The sequence below is a fragment of the Canis lupus genome, unplaced genomic scaffold, assembly GCF_011100685.1.
Source record: "Canis lupus familiaris isolate Mischka breed German Shepherd unplaced genomic scaffold, alternate assembly UU_Cfam_GSD_1.0 chrUn_S1763H1960, whole genome shotgun sequence".
Taxonomy (NCBI): domain Eukaryota; kingdom Metazoa; phylum Chordata; class Mammalia; order Carnivora; family Canidae; genus Canis; species Canis lupus.
The window spans coordinates 180-8,601 of NW_023330616.1; the positions used below are offsets into that span (position 1 = coordinate 180).

Here is an 8,422-nt window from a genome sequence, read left to right on the forward strand (position 1 = left end):
GCTGAGCCAAATCCAAGAGTCAGGCACTTAACTGACGGCATCGCCCAGGAGCCCAATGGCTGCACCACCCAGGCGCCCCTCTTCCTTATGATTTTAATAACATTTTCTTGGGGATCCCTGGGTGGCGCAGCGGTTTGGCGCCTGCCTTTGGCCCAGGGCGCGATCCTGGAGACCCGGGATCGAATCCCACGTCGGGCTCCCGGTGCATGGAGCCTGCTTCTCCCTCTGCCTGTGTCTCTGCCTCTCTCTCTCTCTGTGACTATCATAAATAAATAAAAATTAAAAAAAAAAATAACATTTTCTTTTCCCTAGCTCACTTCATTGTAAGATACATATTAATCTACTGGTTATATCATCGGTAAGGTTCCAATCAACAGTGGGCTACTAACTAACAGTCAAGTTTTGGCAGAATCAAAAATTATACGTGGATTTTCAGCTGTGCTGGGGGATGCTGTCGGGACCCCTAATCCCCACGTTGCGGGGAGGTCAGCTATATTCTAGTGAATTTGTAGTTCTTTACGGTATTACACTGTCCAATTTTGTCACTTCTACAAAAACCTGAAGCAGAGAATACAATGTTCATTGAAACCTGTTTCAGTAACTAAATTTGAGCTACTGTTGATGAAATTGAGTACTGTATATTTCCTGTTATGAGAGTATCTCATGCGCACGCATGCACACACACCATCCCTACAGAGCCTTGTGTGCCACTCGATGCCAGAGAAACTTCCCTGTTTTATCCACAAAGTTCACATTTCCAAAGCCAACCAACAGCACTGCACACATGGACTAGCGGTAATAGAAGTGAGGGATGTCTCGGTCCAGTTAGACCAGAGGAGTGGCAAACATTGTTGCCGCCAAAACCAACGGAAAACCTATTTACAAATATGACGGTCACAAATGACACTTCCCTACAAAACAAAAGTGGCACATCCTGCTGTCTTGTCCAAACTCTCTGTGGCCACAACCAATCGAGAGCTTCCAGCTTTCCTGCACTTGCTTGCTTCCCTTACGTTTGTCACCTCAGATACATGACTTTTCTTTTTTGCAGCTCAGGTTTTGATTTTTTGGTAACTTCTAAAACTTTCTAAGGTTTGGTTGTATTGATTTCTTCAAAGAATATTAAAACTTTCTAGCTAAGGATCTCCTACAAATGACTGTGTTGTCTTTACTTCAAATAATTAATAAACTTCCTTTGTACTTAAGAGTCATTAGGCACACACACACACACACACACAAGAGTCATTAGGCACCATGACAACCCACTGGTTAGTTCTCAACATTTTGCAATTCAGATCACTAGTCAGCTTTCTTCCTGGTCTTCAGACCTGCTTCAATACAACAGGGAAGTATAAAAACAACTTTCATCAGTGAAAAATCCCTAGGAGTTCAGGATTGTTGCACTCTAATGGATACATGGAAGCAAATGTGTATTTCTAGAAATCAATGAATTTATGACTATAAAATATACAGCACCTGTAAATTGAAGAGCTTCTTCCTCAAAAATATAGCCAATAAAAAAGACAGTGCATACATACAAAAAAGCCTTAAATAATAGGGAGGAAAATAAGTAGAACATGTTAAAAAGCTGGCCAAATGAGAGAGGCATCCTGCCTCTCAGGATGGTTTCCTTATCTTTTACTGCATTTTATAAATGTCATAAAATAATGATGATTTTTTTATTGGAGTTCAGTTTGCCAACATATAGCATAACACCCAGCACTCATCCCATCAAGTGTCCCCCTCAATGTTCGTCACCCAGTCACCCCACACACCCCCCCTACCTCCTTTTCTTCCACCCCTTGTTCATTTTCCAGAGTGAGGAGTCTGTCATGTTCTGTCTCCCTTTCTGATATTTCCCACTCATTTTTTCTCCTTTCCCCTTTATTCCTTTTCACTATTTTTATATGCCCCAAAAGAATGAGACATTATAATGTTTGCCCTTCTCCGATTGACTTACTTCACTGAGCGTAATACCCTCCAGTTCCAAATGATGACTATTTTACAGGAGAAAAAAACACTTTTTTTTTAAATTAAGAGGTATCACACTGGGAGAATCCTTTCAATGACTGGGAAAAAAATACGGTCACACAATACAGTTTGCGAACAGCAGACATATACAATGCCTGTTGTCAACTTTCTCCATCATTAACCCCATGACAAAACTCTTTTAAAAGTACAAGGGGAGGCTACAGAAGGAGTTGCTTCCACCTGTATTCCTGTTTGCAGTTTCTTCCTCATGTTTGTCAAGACAGAAAGAAGCATTTTTTTCTTTTCTTGCTTTTAAGTCTTTAGTTTAAAAAAAAAAGGCAAACCTATAGGATTTTCAATTTTTGGTGACAGTCATGGAAATCTGGAGACTCATGAGTTCTACGACTAGGGTTTCTGAACTGAAATTAAGAATTCAAGGATTACAGTTAAAGTCTCAGAGCAAAAGATATGAGGCTGAGTATTTTTCAACGAAAGCCCAAAGAGAAAAACAGAGGCTGACGACAGAGAAGAGCTGTGACATAAACCACAGATGATGTCGGAATTGTGATTTCTGTTAAATCTTGCCATGTATGCATGGATGTATGTACAGATACACACACATAGATCTCCGACAGTTCTTGTTCCTCAACGGTTATGCTCAAGGTTTGGTGGGGGGGGAACCATCATTCTTTGTCTTGGGATATTTTGCTTACTTTTTGCTATGAATGGACATAGAAAATTAAGTATAAAGATAATTTACAGATTTCAATTATAAAAGAAAATATCAGCTTTTTAGTCCATAAAATCCAGACACCTACTGATAAAGCATCCTAGGAGAATCATCACTAGAAAAGTCCAATGGGACACACGGAAAAACTGCACGTTAACTACTTCCAAAGACAAAATTATTTTCACACTTTCTAGAGGTATTCAATATTTAATGTTGATGCCTGATGGAAAGGTCTTAAGTACTACAAACACTCAGACATTGTAGAAAAGGATGTAGTACTGCCACGTCTACCATCAATTCTATCTAAATAAGTGCTATTTTATGGTGTTAGTTATTACTGTATATAAAAGTATTGAAGACCAAGATTCTTTGGACATATTCTTACAGTTTCCCCAAATGTGTAAGATGGCAATAGGACTTTTTTGAGCATTTATTTTTTCCCTCCTGATTCACTAGCACCTCTCAAAAATAAGCTCTAGAGAATCATGAAGTCCATTCAATAATTTCCTACTAAACACCCTAAATTACATATAAGACCACCATGATGATATAGATCTACTCAGATTGTCAAGGAATTATTTAACTTAGATTATGAGCAGCTACATTTACCAGTGCTTCCAGTCTGGGACCTCATTTCTAAGTGTGTGAGTTGGTTCTCCTGTTTCCATAATAACCAATTTAACAATCAGCTTGGCAGTCAACTACTTTAGAGGTAGTTTCATTAATGTTAGCCCTCTTCTCATTTATACATGAATCGACTGATACTGTGGGACTACTTATTTTTCTAATATACTTGTAAAAGGGCTCTGAATTCAAAGTAACAAACCTTCTGGAAGAATTAGCTCAGGCTCTTTTGTTTAAACTCAATCTTTTCCTTGTAGAACCTCAATGTATATTTTAGAATTTTCTTCCAATACTTTAGGACTCACTTAAAGTTCTAGTCCTAATATGACAATCTCCTTTTGTTGCTGCAAGGACCTAGAAATGCAACAAAGTTATGAGCTAGAAGTTTTTCAGTTTTTGAATGTCAGTAAAAACCAAAAAGAAAGGAAACAATTAAGAAATTCAAGAAATTAAATTGGAATACAAAGTGGTCTTCATTTCACAGGACTCCCTCTATCGTTAATCCTCACGAGAATGAAGGAAGCTACTCCCTTACTGTATAATGAAAATCGTGATTTTTGTAATGCTTTTTCCAAATCAAAAAGCTCTCAAAACTAGTTCTTTCTCTCTCCTCTTTCCTGGTTTTGGGTAAAAGACTATTCTTAGTAGATGATCTGGTACATAATGAGCACTGCTGGTTGGCTGCACACACACGTACAACAACATGAACCCAACAAGTAGACAAACATCACTCTCCTTTCATGGCATTTGTCGTTTCTAATGGCTGAGTAATATTCCATTGTATCATAGACCACAGATTCTTGTTGTTGTTGTTGTTGTTTTCTCAACTTTATTGAGGTGGTGGGGGGAGTCAGGGAAGGAAGAGGTGTGGACTTGAAGGTTTTTGTTTTTTTAATGCAAAATAATTTATTTTGTGTTTGATACCAGATGAGACGATAAGGGTGATGGTGCTCATGCCCATACGCCGGCTCCAGGTGAAGTGCTCTAGGCTTCGGGCTCACTCTGCTACCTAAGAAGGTCTTTCTCAGCTTTAGCTCTACACAATGCTTGTGACTCAGCGCCTTGCAGGTTTGGGCATTATGGAAACTTTCACAGACTTGCTGAAGGGGATGGTGCCCTCGATGCTGGTTTCCACCTGGGGTGACACTTCGCCACCGTCAATCCAGGGGGATTTGGGAATGCGGGAATTGGAGTTGTAGGCCAGCAGCAGCCTCACATCCACCTGGCATGGTTCTGTCCAGGCAGTATGGGAGGGGTACACCTGAGTGATAAGCCGGTGGCGCCCTGGGCCAGGATTCTGCAAGTCTGCCGGCTTAGGATGAATCATCTGAGCCTGGCCATCTGGATAGAAGACCTGGACCTTCACAGCACTCTGAGGGTCCTGGACATTTTCCAGGGTCACATCGACATGCAGGGCCACAACCAATCCAGATGTAAACTGCAAGGGGTTGTCTGACTCACCTGCTGGCTCAATGATGCTGGCTGAAGTGTGTGGATCTGCTCTGGAAGGGGGAGGTGCAAGAAGGTACTCTGCCTCAGCATGGTCCGTAGAATTTTGACCACTTCCACAGGTTTGGATGTCATGAGTCGGGGCATAAGGTCAAGAAGTTTGTCCACAAAGCTGTCCTTTAGGTGGGGCAAATCCGCAATAAAACACCTCTGAAAAAAGTCCACTTCCTGTAAAAAGTTTTGACACATCCCAAATAAGGGGTCAACTCCTCGAGTAGTCCGTGCTGTTACTATAAGTTGCAAGGCTTTGGCCTGCAGCCTCAGGTGATGTATAATCACCACCTGTTTATTCTCCACACCACTGTACATGAACTCCATTTGGTAGGTCTCTTCCATGATCTGTTTTGCTGCTGTGGAGGCCAAGTCACTCTGCTTCAAATATAAAGGGGCAGCCACATTCCAGAGCTTTTCTTGCAAGGCCTTGAGGAGAAGAAGCTGACACCAAAGATAGGTAGCCGAGAACTCCTGGCAGCGACTCCTGCTAGTTCAGACTGAAGTTCTCCACGTTTTTGAAGATCCTGGATGGTGAACTCCAGCAGCTTCTGGGTTCCCTGAGGGTTCCGGTGCTCTGAAGACTGTACACCCTTTCAGAGCTCTGCTGCAGGAACTGATGGGACGGGTCCTCATGGGGCGCAATACCGGGAGAAATGGCCGATGACACTAGTTTTCTACCTGGTAACCTTAAGGCAGGAACAAGATGAGAAAGACTGTCTCAGAGGTAGGCATAATGCCTGAAGGTATGATCTGAGAACAGTGCTGGCATTGTTGAACAGGTTTTAGCAGCATTAAAAATAAGAACCAAAACTGCAATGTAAGCTGGTTCATCCATGTCTGGTTCAGCTGTGTCAAAAAATGGATGGGTGCTCAGGAGCTCTGGCACCAAGGGAAGCACCAGGGTTGGATGCCGACTTCCCAGAAACTTCAAGCACTTCCATATAGAGTCCCTATCAGTAGGGTACTTGGTTAAATTTTTCAGCAGCTCCGCCAGTGCAAGATGAATCCCTTCTTTAGTCGAAACATTAGTACAGCATAAAAGTTCATGAAGAGCCTCTCGAATATCTCTGGATGAATCCTCTAACACAGCCAGGACAGTGTCAAGCTGATCCTCTCGGAGAGTGATATTATTAGAAATTTTTCTCATGCTGTGTATGGGCTGCAGATGTACTTCCTCAATTTCATCATTAAACATGTCAACCAGGAAATCAGGGCGGCACTTCTCCGCAAAAGAAGGTGAAGATTGGGCCAGCACGCAGAGAGCCTCCACAGCAGCAATGAGGACCTCATACATCTCATCTTCCAATCCCTGAACAAAGGCTCCACAAGCTCCTGACTCAATCAAGTTCACAGCTCCTGTATCTATTTCTTCTTTGGGAGCATCACCTCCTCACTTTCTGCCACTGGAAAACTCTCCTGACCTGTAAAGTTCCTTGGCATGTTCATGTGCAGTGCATTTTCTCCTGAGATCGGACATGAGCTTCTTGTCGAGTGTTTGCTCCAGGAAATGAGAACTGACTTGTTCCATTGAGCCCAACAGCTTTGCAGCCTGAACTCGAACCACCCAGGAGCCATCATTGACCATGGGGCAAATTTTTCCAAATGCATCACCAACTAAGCGAATTTCTTCATTAGAAGAAGGAATGGGGACAACGCTTTCAGGATAGAGCTGACTGACAACCCAGATAAGTTGGACTGCAGCACTGCGCCCTTGTTCATAGTCATCAGACAACAATTTACAGGCCTGATTATAAATTGCTTGGTGTAATTTCAGTCCTCTCTCATGAAGCTGCAACATGGCTTTTATAGCTGCTGTTCTGACACGTGGGTCTTGGTCACTGAAGTAATCCCCTATCATCTTCTGGACATCTCTGACAGCTAGGCCTTCTCCATCTTTTGTGACACTTTTCTCCAAAGAGCCAAGATTGCCAAGTAATTGCAGGCACTTATTTCTTACACCATGAGACGTATCTGTGAGGTGCTTGCAGGCTACATCAACTAATCCCATCTGGATAGCTTGATTCTCTGGGAGTCTGGTGCCAGTTGCAAGCAAGCTGTCCAACAGTTGAGCAAGGACTTGATGAGACTTTTCATTCTGCAGGATGTTAATGGCATCATCCATAATGCAGTCTGGTGAAAATCCTGCAGTCTTTGATAATAAACCCAACAATGATGCAATTTTCAGTCTCACAGATGGATCATTCTCCATAATAATGTTCCAAGAGAATCCTAACTACTCCTTCCACACTTTCTGCTTCAACAGGCTTTCTGGCAAACTGGAGTAGATACTGCAAAGCATCCGCTGGGAAGGGAGCTTTACACAGATCTACGTGGAGTGCTGCAGATTTACTTGGTTTTGTCAATCGCAGTTTCTTGGTTGCAATTTCCTCCTGTTGTTGCTGGACCTCCTTAGTGAATTCGTCGTACACTCGTTTCTTTAGGTGAGCCGCCATGACTTCCCGCCAGACCACAGCTTCTTGATCCATCATCTTTCGATGGACACCGAGGTTCCTTCCACAGTTTGGCTATTGTGGACATTGCTGCTATAAACATTGGGGTGCAGCTGTCCCGGGTATTATGCTGAGTGAAAACAGTCAATCGGAAAAGGACAGACATTATATGGTCTCATTCATTTGGGAAATATAAAAATTAGTGAAAGGGAATAAAGGCAAAGGAGAGAAAATGAGTGAAAGTATCAGTGAGGGTGACAAAACAGGAGACACCTAACTCTGGGAAACAAACAAGGGGTAGTGGAAGGGGAAGTGGGTGGGGGTGGGTGACTGGGTGATGGGCAATGAGGGGGGCACTTGGCGGGATGAGCACTGGGTGTTGTGCTATATGTGGACAAATTGAACTCCAATAAAAAATTAAAAATTCTGGGGATCCCTGGGTGGCGCAGCGGTTTGGCGCCTGCCTTTGGCCCAGGGCGCGATCCTGGAGACCCGGGATCGAATCCCACATCGGGCTAGCGGTGCATGGAGCCTGCTTCTCCCTCTGCCTGTGTCTCTGCCTCTCTCTCTCTCTCTCTCTCTCTCTCTCTCTGTGACTATCATAAATAAATAAAAATTTAAAAAAAAAATTAAAAATTCAAAAAAAAAAAGAAAATGGGCCCTTTATGTAAAATAAGCAAACATTTAACTGATGTATTCAGTAGGTCCAATAAATGGAAATGTATGACACTAAAAAAAAAAAAAAAACCAGGGAAATCTTCAGGGTTCTAAAGTATGTCATTGTTTTTCAAAAGATATCCGAGTGATATAAACAGGAACACCACAAGTACAGAAGTAAAAGCTGCTGAAGGCACAGATACGAACAATTTCACTACTATGTTAAATGCCGTAGATCATCATGAGAAAGATTTAAATGCATCAGTAAATAAGAATCTTTAAGTTTTGGACACAGTTTTTTTTTTTTAACATAAGCAAATATGCAATAATGTATTTCAAATGTGAAAAAGTACCTGTACCCATGGCCACCCTGGAGGAAGAGCATGCCAAGGGGCATGCTATCGGGATCCCCCACATGACAGAGCAGCCACCTGCCTCAGTGAAGCAACCGACTTCGGCCACTGAGCAACATCCTAAACGAAATCAA

The 8,422-nt window shown here is 42.4% G+C and overlaps 1 pseudogene; it reads right to left on the minus strand.

The window, feature by feature from the left end:
* Positions 1 to 4,156: 4,156 nt before the first annotated feature.
* On the minus strand, positions 4,157 to 7,400 carry LOC119878637 (annotated as a pseudogene).
* Between the last annotated feature and the right edge of the window lie 1,022 nt (positions 7,401 to 8,422).